Source organism: Taudactylus pleione, unplaced genomic scaffold, assembly GCF_031769625.1.
Source record: "Taudactylus pleione unplaced genomic scaffold, aTauple2 ptg000085l, whole genome shotgun sequence".
Taxonomy (NCBI): domain Eukaryota; kingdom Metazoa; phylum Chordata; class Amphibia; order Anura; family Myobatrachidae; genus Taudactylus; species Taudactylus pleione.
In genome coordinates, this window is record NW_028284487.1 from 11,258,348 (window position 1) to 11,271,591 (window position 13,244).

At 35.9% G+C, this 13,244-nt stretch overlaps 5 non-coding genes across 5 annotated transcripts; all 5 read left to right on the forward strand.

Annotated features, from left to right (window-relative positions):
- The first annotated feature begins 4,284 nt into the window (after positions 1-4,284).
- On the forward strand, positions 4,285-4,358 carry TRNAF-AAA (transfer RNA phenylalanine (anticodon AAA)). Its single transcript has one exon. It is a non-coding gene; the product is annotated as a tRNA-Phe (tRNA).
- Positions 4,359-5,166: 808 nt separating this feature from the next.
- On the forward strand, positions 5,167-5,240 carry TRNAF-AAA (transfer RNA phenylalanine (anticodon AAA)). Its single transcript has one exon. It is a non-coding gene; the product is annotated as a tRNA-Phe (tRNA).
- An 808-nt stretch (positions 5,241-6,048) lies between these two features.
- TRNAF-AAA (transfer RNA phenylalanine (anticodon AAA)) lies at positions 6,049-6,122 on the forward strand. The gene has a single exon. It is a non-coding gene; the product is annotated as a tRNA-Phe (tRNA).
- An 808-nt stretch (positions 6,123-6,930) lies between these two features.
- On the forward strand, positions 6,931-7,004 carry TRNAF-AAA (transfer RNA phenylalanine (anticodon AAA)). The gene has a single exon. It is a non-coding gene; the product is annotated as a tRNA-Phe (tRNA).
- A 1,694-nt stretch (positions 7,005-8,698) lies between these two features.
- Positions 8,699-8,772, forward strand: TRNAF-AAA (transfer RNA phenylalanine (anticodon AAA)). The gene has a single exon. It is a non-coding gene; the product is annotated as a tRNA-Phe (tRNA).
- Positions 8,773-13,244: the final 4,472 nt, after the last annotated feature.

Consider the following 13,244-nt stretch of genomic DNA (forward strand, 5'->3'; position numbering starts at 1 on the left):
GCGGCAAAGTGCATGAAGTGTGGGATGAATGCATTGGCTACAGTTAGCAGCCCTTGAAACTTGCTAGAGAACATCATAGACACATACAAAACAGAGAATTTTTAAATCCATGTTAGGAATAAACAAAAATGTCATCCTTTGGCTGATGCAGCATTTCTCTATATGGCATACATAGAAAACTTTTCCTCAAATATAGCAATATGGCAAATCTAAGAAATGCTAAGGCTAATTAATCAATCAGGACATTTAATTGGTGATTGAATCTACTATGGGGGACTAAGTTTTAAGACGAGAAGAAGAACAGACCTTTACTCTCATTAGTGCACACTGAAGAAGAAAATTCTTAAAACCAGAATATCTTAAAACCATAGCACAAGTGATGGATCACTGCATTCTTATTGCAACTTTTCCTATTTCCAAATGTTTGACAAACATCTCTCCAGTTGAAAACTGATTTGAAACAGTTTCAAAATTAGTTTGGAGTAAAGAAACCACTGAAGATGATGGGATTTATACAAAGTTTAAATATAGATAAGCTATCCTAAAATTCAACTTTAAGGAAATTGAACAAAGTTAGGTCCCACCAAGATTTGAAAGCAGATTACTGCATTCAAAGTCCAAAGTGCTCACCATTACACCATGGAACCCATTATTAGAGAGTCTTCCTCTACTCAATATTGCTGATCTTTGAAATACTGAATGTTCTCCTGTTTTAGGTACATTTGGCATTTTTGTGTTTGCTGATGTTTTTATGTTTGGCCGGTTAGCTCAGTTGGTTAGAGCATGGTGCTAATAACGCCAAGGTCATGTGTTCGATCCCCATAAGGGCCATGTGCTTTTTCTTGTTGTCCTACAAGAAATGCCAAGAAGGGATTTTATCCAGCGGCAAAGTGCATGAAGTGTGGGATGAATGCATTGGCTACAGTTAGCAGCCCTTGAAACTTGCTAGAGAACATCATAGACACATAAAAAACAGAGAATTTTTAAATCCATGTTAGGAATAAACAAAAATGTCATCCTTTGGCTGATGCAGCATTTCTCTATATGGCATACATAGAAAACTTTTTATCAAATATAGCAATATGGCAAATCTAAGAAATGCTAAGGCAAATTAATCAATCAGGACATTTATTTGGTGATTGAATCTACTATGGGGGACTAAGTTTTAAGACGAGAAGAAGAACAGACCTTTACTCTCATTAGTGCACACTGAAGAAGAAAATTCTTAAAACCAGAATATCTTAAAACCATAGCACAAGTGATGGATCACTGCATTCTTATTGCAACTTTTCCTATTTCCAAATGTTTGACAAACATCTCTCCAGTTGAAAACTGATTTGAAACAGCTTCAAAATTAGTTTGGAGTAAAAAAACCACTGAAGATGATGGGATTTATACAAAGTTTAAATATAGATAGGCTATCCTAAAATTCAACTTTAAGGAAATTGAACAAAGTTAGGTCCCACCAAGATTTGAAATCAGATTACTGGATTCAAAGTCCAAAGTGCTCACCATTACACCATGGAACCCATTATTAGAGAGTCTTCCTCTACTCAATATTGCTGATCTTTGAAATACTGAATGTTCTCCTGTTTTAGGTACATTTGGCATTTTTGTGTTTGCTGATGTTTTTATGTTTGGCCGGTTAGCTCAGTTGGTTAGAGCGTTGTGCTAATAACGCCAAGTTCATGTGTTCGATCCCCATACGGGCCATGTGCTTTTGCTTGTTGTCCTACAAGAAATGCCAAGAAGGGATTTTATCCAGCGGCAAAGTGCATGAAGTGTGGGATGAATGCATTGGCTACAGTTAGCAGCCCTTGAAACTTGCTAGAGAACATCATAGACACATACAAAACAGAGAATTTTTAAATCCATGTTAGGAATAAACAAAAATGTCATCCTTTGGCTGATGCAGCATTTCTCTATATGGCATACATAGAAAACTTTTTCTCAAATATAGCAATATGGCAAATCTAAGAAATGCTAAGGCTAATTAATCAATAAGGACATTTAATTGGTGATTGAATCTACTATGGGGGACTAAGTTTTAAGAAGAGAAGAAGAACAGACCTTTACTCTCATTAGTGCACACTGAAGAAGAAAATTCTTAAAACCAGAATATCTTAAAACCATAGCACAAGTGATGGATCACTGCATTCTTATTGCAACTTTTCCTATTTCCAAATGTTTGACAAACATCTCTCCAGTTGAAAACAGATTTGAAACAGCTTCAAAATTAGTTTGGAGTAAAAAAACCACTGAAGATGATGGGATTTATACAAAGTTTAAATATAGATAAGCTATCCTAAAATTCAACTTTAAGCAAATTGAACAAAGTTAGGTCCCACCAAGATTTGAAATCAGATTACTGGATTCAAAGTCCAAAGTGCTCACCATTACACCATGGAACCCATTGTTCGAGAGTCTTCCTCTACTCAATATTGCTGATCTTTGAAATACTGAATGTTCTCCTGTTTTAGGTACATTTGGCATTTATGAGTTTGCTGATGTTTTTATGTTTGGCCGGTTAGCTCAGTTGGTTAGAGCGTGGTGCTAATTATGCCAAGGTCATGGTTCGATCCCCATATGGGCCATGTGCTTTTTCTTGTTGTCCTACAAGAAATGCCAAGAAGGGATTTTATCCAGCGGCAAAGTGCATGAAGTGTGGGATGAATGCATTGGCTACAGTTAGCAGCCCTTGAAACTTGCTAGAGAACATCATAGACACATACAAAACAGAGAATTTTTAAATCCATGTTAGGAATAAACAAAAATGTCATCCTTTGGCTGATGCAGCATTTCTCTATATGGCATACATAGAAAACTTTTCCTCAAATATAGCAATATGGCAAATCTAAGAAATGCTAAGGCAAATTAATCAATCAGGACATTTATTTGGTGATTGAATCTACTATGGGGGACTAAGTTTTAAGACGAGAAGAAGAACAGACCTTTACTCTCATTAGTGCACACTGAAGAAGAAAATTCTTAAAACCAGAATATCTTAAAACCATAGCACAAGTGATGGATCACTGCATTCTTATTGCAACTTTTCCTATTTCCAAATGTTTGACAAACATCTCTCCAGTTGAAAACTGATTTGAAACAGCTTCAAAATTAGTTTGGAGTAAAAAAACCACTGAAGATGATGGGATTTATACAAAGTTTAAATATAGATAAGCTATCCTAAAATTCAACTTTAAGGAAATTGAACAAAGTTAGGTCCCACCAAGATTTGAAATCAGATTACTGGATTCAAAGTCCAAAGTGCTCACCATTACACCATGGAACCCATTATTAGAGAGTCTTCCTCTACTCAATATTGCTGATCTTTGAAATACTGAATGTTCTCCTGTTTTAGGTACATTTGGCATTTTTGTGTTTGCTGATGTTTTTATGTTTGGCAGGTTAGCTCAGTTGGTTAGAGCGTTGTGCTAATAACGCCAAGTTCATGTGTTCGATCCCCATACGGGCCATGTGCGTTTGCTTGTTGTCCTACAAGAAATGCCAAGAAGGGATTTTATCCAGCGGCAAAGTGCATGAAGTGTGGGATGAATGCATTGGCTACAGTTAGCAGCCCTTGAAACTTGCTAGAGAACATCATAGACACATACAAAACAGAGAATTTTTAAATCCATGTTAGGAATAAACAAAAATGTCATCCTTTGGCTGATGCAGCATTTCTCTATATGGCATACATAGAAAACTTTTTCTCAAATATAGCAATATGGCAAATCTAAGAAATGCTAAGGCAAATTAATCAATCAGGACATTTATTTGGTGATTGAATCTACTATGGGGGACTAAGTTTTAAGACGAGAAGAAGAACAGACCTTTACTCTCATTAGTGCACACTGAAGAAGAAAATTCTTAAAACCAGAATATCTTAAAACCATAGCACAAGTGATGGATCACTGCATTCTTATTGCAACTTTTCCTATTTCCAAATGTTTGACAAACATCTCTCCAGTTGAAAACTGATTTGAAACAGTTTCAAAATTAGTTTGGAGTAAAGAAACCACTGAAGATGATGGGATTTATACAAAGTTTAAATATAGATAAGCTATCCTAAAATTCAACTTTAAGGAAATTGAACAAAGTTAGGTCCCACCAAGATTTGAAATCAGATTACTGGATTCAAAGTCCAAAGTGCTCACCATTACACCATGGAACCCATTATTAGAGAGTCTTCCTCTACTCAATATTGCTGATCTTTGAAATACTGAATGTTCTCCTGTTTTAGGTACATTTGGCATTTTTGTGTTTGCTGATGTTTTTATGTTTGGCCGGTTAGCTCAGTTGGTTAGAGCATGGTGCTAAAAACGCCAAGGTCATGTGTTCGATCCCCATAAGGGCCATGTGCTTTTTCTTGTTGTCCTACAAGAAATGCCAAGAAGGGATTTTATCCAGCGGCAAAGTGCATGAAGTGTGGGATGAATGCATTGGCTACAGTTAGCAGCCCTTGAAACTTGCTAGAGAACATCATAGACACATAAAAAACAGAGAATTTTTAAATCCATGTTAGGAATAAACAAAAATGTCATCCTTTGGCTGATGCAGCATTTCTCTATATGGCATACATAGAAAACTTTTTATCAAATATAGCAATATGGCAAATCTAAGAAATGCTAAGGCAAATTAATCAATCAGGACATTTATTTGGTGATTGAATCTACTATGGGGGACTAAGTTTTAAGACGAGAAGAAGAACAGACCTTTACTCTCATTAGTGCACACTGAAGAAGAAAATTCTTAAAACCAGAATATCTTAAAACCATAGCACAAGTGATGGATCACTGCATTCTTATTGCAACTTTTCCTATTTCCAAATGTTTGACAAACATCTCTCCAGTTGAAAACTGATTTGAAACAGTTTCAAAATTAGTTTGGAGTAAAGAAACCACTGAAGATGATGGGATTTATACAAAGTTTAAATATAGATAAGCTATCCTAAAATTCAACTTTAAGGAAATTGAACAAAGTTAGGTCCCACCAAGATTTGAAAGCAGATTACTGGATTCAAAGTCCAAAGTGCTCACCATTACACCATGGAACCCATTATTAGAGAGTCTTCCTCTACTCAATATTGCTGATCTTTGAAATACTGAATGTTCTCCTGTTTTAGGTACATTTGGCATTTTTGTGTTTGCTGATGTTTTTATGTTTGGCCGGTTAGCTCAGTTGGTTAGAGCATGGTGCTAAAAATGCCAAGGTCATGTGTTCGATCCCCATAAGGGCCATGTGCTTTTTCTTGTTGTCCTACAAGAAATGCCAAGAAGGGATTTTATCCAGCGGCAAAGTGCATGAAGTGTGGGATGAATGCATTGGCTACAGTTAGCAGCCCTTGAAACTTGCTAGAGAACATCATAGACACATACAAAACAGAGAATTTTTAAATCCATGTTAGGAATAAACAAAAATGTCATCCTTTGGCTGATGCAGCATTTCTCTATATGGCATACATAGAAAACTTTTTCTCAAATATAGCAATATGGCAAATCTAAGAAATGCTAAGGCAAATTAATCAATCAGGACATTTATTTGGTGATTGAATCTACTATGGGGGACTAAGTTTTAAGACGAGAAGAAGAACAGACCTTTACTCTCATTAGTGCACACTGAAGAAGAAAATTCTTAAAACCAGAATATCTTAAAACCATAGCACAAGTGATGGATCACTGCATTCTTATTGCAACTTTTCCTATTTCCAAATGTTTGACAAACATCTCTCCAGTTGAAAACTGATTTGAAACAGTTTCAAAATTAGTTTGGAGTAAAGAAACCACTGAAGATGATGGGATTTATACAAAGTTTAAATATAGATAAGCTATCCTAAAATTCAACTTTAAGGAAATTGAACAAAGTTAGGTCCCACCAAGATTTGAAATCAGATTACTGGATTCAAAGTCCAAAGTGCTCACCATTACACCATGGAACCCATTATTAGAGAGTCTTCCTCTACTCAATATTGCTGATCTTTGAAATACTGAATGTTCTCCTGTTTTAGGTACATTTGGCATTTTTGTGTTTGCTGATGTTTTTATGTTTGGCCGGTTAGCTCAGTTGGTTAGAGCATGGTGCTAAAAACGCCAAGGTCATGTGTTCGATCCCCATAAGGGCCATGTGCTTTTTCTTGTTGTCCTACAAGAAATGCCAAGAAGGGATTTTATCCAGCGGCAAAGTGCATGAAGTGTGGGATGAATGCATTGGCTACAGTTAGCAGCCCTTGAAACTTGCTAGAGAACATCATAGACACATAAAAAACAGAGAATTTTTAAATCCATGTTAGGAATAAACAAAAATGTCATCCTTTGGCTGATGCAGCATTTCTCTATATGGCATACATAGAAAACTTTTTATCAAATATAGCAATATGGCAAATCTAAGAAATGCTAAGGCAAATTAATCAATCAGGACATTTATTTGGTGATTGAATCTACTATGGGGGACTAAGTTTTAAGACGAGAAGAAGAACAGACCTTTACTCTCATTAGTGCACACTGAAGAAGAAAATTCTTAAAACCAGAATATCTTAAAACCATAGCACAAGTGATGGATCACTGCATTCTTATTGCAACTTTTCCTATTTCCAAATGTTTGACAAACATCTCTCCAGTTGAAAACTGATTTGAAACAGTTTCAAAATTAGTTTGGAGTAAAGAAACCACTGAAGATGATGGGATTTATACAAAGTTTAAATATAGATAAGCTATCCTAAAATTCAACTTTAAGGAAATTGAACAAAGTTAGGTCCCACCAAGATTTGAAAGCAGATTACTGGATTCAAAGTCCAAAGTGCTCACCATTACACCATGGAACCCATTATTAGAGAGTCTTCCTCTACTCAATATTGCTGATCTTTGAAATACTGAATGTTCTCCTGTTTTAGGTACATTTGGCATTTTTGTGTTTGCTGATGTTTTTATGTTTGGCCGGTTAGCTCAGTTGGTTAGAGCATGGTGCTAAAAATGCCAAGGTCATGTGTTCGATCCCCATAAGGGCCATGTGCTTTTTCTTGTTGTCCTACAAGAAATGCCAAGAAGGGATTTTATCCAGCGGCAAAGTGCATGAAGTGTGGGATGAATGCATTGGCTACAGTTAGCAGCCCTTGAAACTTGCTAGAGAACATCATAGACACATACAAAACAGAGAATTTTTAAATCCATGTTAGGAATAAACAAAAATGTCATCCTTTGGCTGATGCAGCATTTCTCTATATGGCATACATAGAAAACTTTTTATCAAATATAGCAATATGGCAAATCTAAGAAATGCTAAGGCAAATTAATCAATCAGGACATTTATTTGGTGATTGATTCTACTATGGGGGACTAAGTTTTAAGACGAGAAGAAGAACAGACCTTTACTCTCATTAGTGCACACTGAAGAAGAAAATTCTTAAAACCAGAATATCTTAAAACCATAGCACAAGTGATGGATCACTGCATTCTTATTGCAACTTTTCCTATTTCCAAATGTTTGACAAACATCTCTCCAGTTGAAAACTGATTTGAAACAGCTTCAAAATTAGTTTGGAGTAAAAAAACCACTGAAGATGATGGGATTTATACAAAGTTTAAATATAGATAAGCTATCCTAAAATTCAACTTTAAGGAAATTGAACAAAGTTAGGTCCCACCAAGATTTGAAATCAGATTACTGGATTCAAAGTCCAAAGTGCTCACCATTACACCATGGAACCCATTATTAGAGAGTCTTCCTCTACTCAATATTGCTGATCTTTGAAATACTGAATGTTCTCCTGTTTTAGGTACATTTGGCATTTTTGTGTTTGCTGATGTTTTTATGTTTGGCCGGTTAGCTCAGTTGGTTAGAGTGTTGTGCTAATAACGCCAAGTTCATGTGTTCGATCCCCATACGGGCCATGTGCTTTTGCATGTTGTCCTACAAGAAATGCCAAGAAGGGATTTTATCCAGCGGCAAAGTGCATGAAGTGTGGGATGAATGCATTGGCTACAGTTAGCAGCCCTTGAAACTTGCTAGAGAACATCATAGACACATACAAAACAGAGAATTTTTAAATCCATGTTAGGAATAAACAAAAATGTCATCCTTTGGCTGATGCAGCATTTCTCTATATGGCATACATAGAAAACTTTTCCTCAAATATAGCAATATGGCAAATCTAAGAAATGCTAAGGCTAATTAATCAATCAGGACATTTAATTGGTGATTGAATCTACTATGGGGGACTAAGTTTTAAGACGAGAAGAAGGAAGAACAGACCTTTACTCTCATTAGTGCACACTGAAGAAGAAAATTCTTAAAACCAGAATATCTTAAAACCATAGCACAAGTGATGGATCACTGCATTCTTATTGCAACTTTTCCTATTTCCAAATGTTTGACAAACATCTCTCCAGTTGAAAACAGATTTGAAACAGCTTCAAAATTAGTTTGGAGTAAAAAAACCACTGAAGATGATGGGATTTATACAAAGTTTAAATATAGATAAGCTATCCTAAAATTCAACTTTAAGCAAATTGAACAAAGTTAGGTCCCACCAAGATTTGAAATCAGATTACTGGATTCAAAGTCCAAAGTGCTCACCATTACACCATGGAACCCATTATTAGAGAGTCTTCCTCTACTCAATATTGCTGATCTTTGAAATACTGAATGTTCTCCTGTTTTAGGTACATTTGGCATTTTTGTGTTTGCTGATGTTTTTATGTTTGGCCGGTTAGCTCAGTTGGTTAGAGCATGGTGCTAAAAACGCCAAGGTCATGTGTTCGATCCCCATAAGGGCCATGTGCTTTTTCTTGTTGTCCTACAAGAAATGCCAAGAAGGGATTTTATCCAGCGGCAAAGTGCATGAAGTGTGGGATGAATGCATTGGCTACAGTTAGCAGCCCTTGAAACTTGCTAGAGAACATCATAGACACATAAAAAACAGAGAATTTTTAAATCCATGTTAGGAATAAACAAAAATGTCATCCTTTGGCTGATGCAGCATTTCTCTATATGGCATACATAGAAAACTTTTTATCAAATATAGCAATATGGCAAATCTAAGAAATGCTAAGGCAAATTAATCAATCAGGACATTTATTTGGTGATTGAATCTACTATGGGGGACTAAGTTTTAAGACGAGAAGAAGAACAGACCTTTACTCTCATTAGTGCACACTGAAGAAGAAAATTCTTAAAACCAGAATATCTTAAAACCATAGCACAAGTGATGGATCACTGCATTCTTATTGCAACTTTTCCTATTTCCAAATGTTTGACAAACATCTCTCCAGTTGAAAACTGATTTGAAACAGCTTCAAAATTAGTTTGGAGTAAAAAAACCACTGAAGATGATGGGATTTATACAAAGTTTAAATATAGATAAGCTATCCTAAAATTCAACTTTAAGGAAATTGAACAAAGTTAGGTCCCACCAAGATTTGAAATCAGATTACTGGATTCAAAGTCCAAAGTGCTCACCATTACACCATGGAACCCATTATTAGAGAGTCTTCCTCTACTCAATATTGCTGATCTTTGAAATACTGAATGTTCTCCTGTTTTAGGTACATTTGGCATTTTTGTGTTTGCTGATGTTTTTATGTTTGGCCGGTTAGCTCAGTTGGTTAGAGCGTTGTGCTAATAACGCCAAGTTCATGTGTTCGATCCCCATACGGGCCATGTGCTTTTGCATGTTGTCCTACAAGAAATGCCAAGAAGGGATTTTATCCAGCGGCAAAGTGCATGAAGTGTGGGATGAATGCATTGGCTACAGTTAGCAGCCCTTGAAACTTGCTAGAGAACATCATAGACACATACAAAACAGAGAATTTTTAAATCCATGTTAGGAATAAACAAAAATGTCATCCTTTGGCTGATGCAGCATTTCTCTATATGGCATACATAGAAAACTTTTTCTCAAATATAGCAATATGGCAAATCTAAGAAATGCTAAGGCTAATTAATCAATCAGGACATTTAATTGGTGATTGAATCTACTATGGGGGACTAAGTTTTAAGAAGAGAAGAAGAACAGACCTTTACTCTCATTAGTGCACACTGAAGAAGAAAATTCTTAAAACCAGAATATCTTAAAACCATAGCACAAGTGATGGATCACTGCATTCTTATTGCAACTTTTCCTATTTCCAAATGTTTGACAAACATCTCTCCAGTTGAAAACAGATTTGAAACAGCTTCAAAATTAGTTTGGAGTAAAAAAACCACTGAAGATGATGGGATTTATACAAAGTTTAAATATAGATAAGCTATCCTAAAATTCAACTTTAAGCAAATTGAACAAAGTTAGGTCCCACCAAGATTTGAAATCAGATTACTGGATTCAAAGTCCAAAGTGCTCACCATTACACCATGGAACCCATTGTTCGAGAGTCTTCCTCTACTCAATATTGCTGATCTTTGAAATACTGAATGTTCTCCTGTTTTAGGTACATTTGGCATTTATGAGTTTGCTGATGTTTTTATGTTTGGCCGGTTAGCTCAGTTGGTTAGAGCGTGGTGCTAATTATGCCAAGGTCATGGTTCGATCCCCATACGGGCCATGTGCTTTTTCTTGTTGTCCTACAAGAAATGCCAAGAAGGGATTTTATCCAGCGGCAAAGTGCATGAAGTGTGGGATGAATGCATTGGCTACAGTTAGCAGCCCTTGAAACTTGCTAGAGAACATCATAGACACATACAAAACAGAGAATTTTTAAATCCATGTTAGGAATAAACAAAAATGTCATCCTTTGGCTGATGCAGCATTTCTCTATATGGCATACATAGAAAACTTTTCCTCAAATATAGCAATATGGCAAATCTAAGAAATGCTAAGGCTAATTAATCAATCAGGACATTTAATTGGTGATTGAATCTACTATGGGGGACTAAGTTTTAAGACGAGAAGAAGAACAGACCTTTACTCTCATTAGTGCACACTGAAGAAGAAAATTCTTAAAACCAGAATATCTTAAAACCATAGCACAAGTGATGGATCACTGCATTCTTATTGCAACTTTTCCTATTTCCAAATGTTTGACAAACATCTCTCCAGTTGAAAACTGATTTGAAACAGTTTCAAAATTAGTTTGGAGTAAAGAAACCACTGAAGATGATGGGATTTATACAAAGTTTAAATATAGATAAGCTATCCTAAAATTCAACTTTAAGGAAATTGAACAAAGTTAGGTCCCACCAAGATTTGAAAGCAGATTACTGGATTCAAAGTCCAAAGTGCTCACCATTACACCATGGAACCCATTATTAGAGAGTCTTCCTCTACTCAATATTGCTGATCTTTGAAATACTGAATGTTCTCCTGTTTTAGGTACATTTGGCATTTTTGTGTTTGCTGATGTTTTTATGTTTGGCCGGTTAGCTCAGTTGGTTAGAGCATGGTGCTAATAACGCCAAGGTCATGTGTTCGATCCCCATAAGGGCCATGTGCTTTTTCTTGTTGTCCTACAAGAAATGCCAAGAAGGGATTTTATCCAGCGGCAAAGTGCATGAAGTGTGGGATGAATGCATTGGCTACAGTTAGCAGCCCTTGAAACTTGCTAGAGAACATCATAGACACATACAAAACAGAGAATTTTTAAATCCATGTTAGGAATAAACAAAAATGTCATCCTTTGGCTGATGCAGCATTTCTCTATATGGCATACATAGAAAACTTTTTCTCAAATATAGCAATATGGCAAATCTAAGAAATGCTAAGGCTAATTAATCAATAAGGACATTTAATTGGTGATTGAATCTACTATGGGGGACTAAGTTTTAAGAAGAGAAGAAGAACAGACCTTTACTCTCATTAGTGCACACTGAAGAAGAAAATTCTTAAAACCAGAATATCTTAAAACCATAGCACAAGTGATGGATCACTGCATTCTTATTGCAACTTTTCCTATTTCCAAATGTTTGACAAACATCTCTCCAGTTGAAAACAGATTTGAAACAGCTTCAAAATTAGTTTGGAGTAAAAAAACCACTGAAGATGATGGGATTTATACAAAGTTTAAATATAGATAAGCTATCCTAAAATTCAACTTTAAGGAAATTGAACAAAGTTAGGTCCCACCAAGAATTGAAATCAGATTACTGGATTCAAAGTCCAAAGTGCTCACCATTACACCATGGAACCCATTGTTCGAGAGTCTTCCTCTACTCAATATTGCTGATCTTTGAAATACTGAATGTTCTCCTGTTTTAGGTACATTTGGCATTTTTTAGTTTGCTGATGTTTTTATGTTTGGCCGGTTAGCTCAGTTGGTTAGAGCGTGGTGCTAATTATGCCAAGGTCATGGTTCGATCCCCATATGGGCCATGTGCTTTTTCTTGTTGTCCTACAAGAAATGCCAAGAAGGGATTTTATCCAGCGGCAAAGTGCATGAAGTGTGGGATGAATGCATTGGCTACAGTTAGCAGCCCTTGAAACTTGCTAGAGAACATCATAGACACATACAAAACAGAGAATTTTTAAATCCATGTTAGGAATAAACAAAAATGTCATCCTTTGGCTGATGCAGCATTTCTCTATATGGCATACATAGAAAACTTTTCCTCAAATATAGCAATATGGCAAATCTAAGAAATGCTAAGGCTAATTAATCAATCAGGACATTTAATTGGTGATTGAATCTACTATGGGGGACTAAGTTTTAAGACGAGAAGAAGAACAGACCTTTACTCTCATTAGTGCACACTGAAGAAGAAAATTCTTAAAACCAGAATATCTTAAAACCATAGCACAAGTGATGGATCACTGCATTCTTATTGCAACTTTTCCTATTTCCAAATGTTTGACAAACATCTCTCCAGTTGAAAACTGATTTGAAACAGTTTCAAAATTAGTTTGGAGTAAAGAAACCACTGAAGATGATGGGATTTATACAAAGTTTAAATATAGATAAGCTATCCTAAAATTCAACTTTAAGGAAATTGAACAAAGTTAGGTCCCACCAAGATTTGAAAGCAGATTACTGGATTCAAAGTCCAAAGTGCTCACCATTACACCATGGAACCCATTATTAGAGAGTCTTCCTCTACTCAATATTGCTGATCTTTGAAATACTGAATGTTCTCCTGTTTTAGGTACATTTGGCATTTTTGTGTTTGCTGATGTTTTTATGTTTGGCCGGTTAGCTCAGTTGGTTAGAGCATGGTGCTAATAACGCCAAGGTCATGTGTTCGATCCCCATAAGGGCCATGTGCTTTTTCTTGTTGTCCTACAAGAAATGCCAAGAAGGGATTTTATCCAGCGGCAAAGTGCA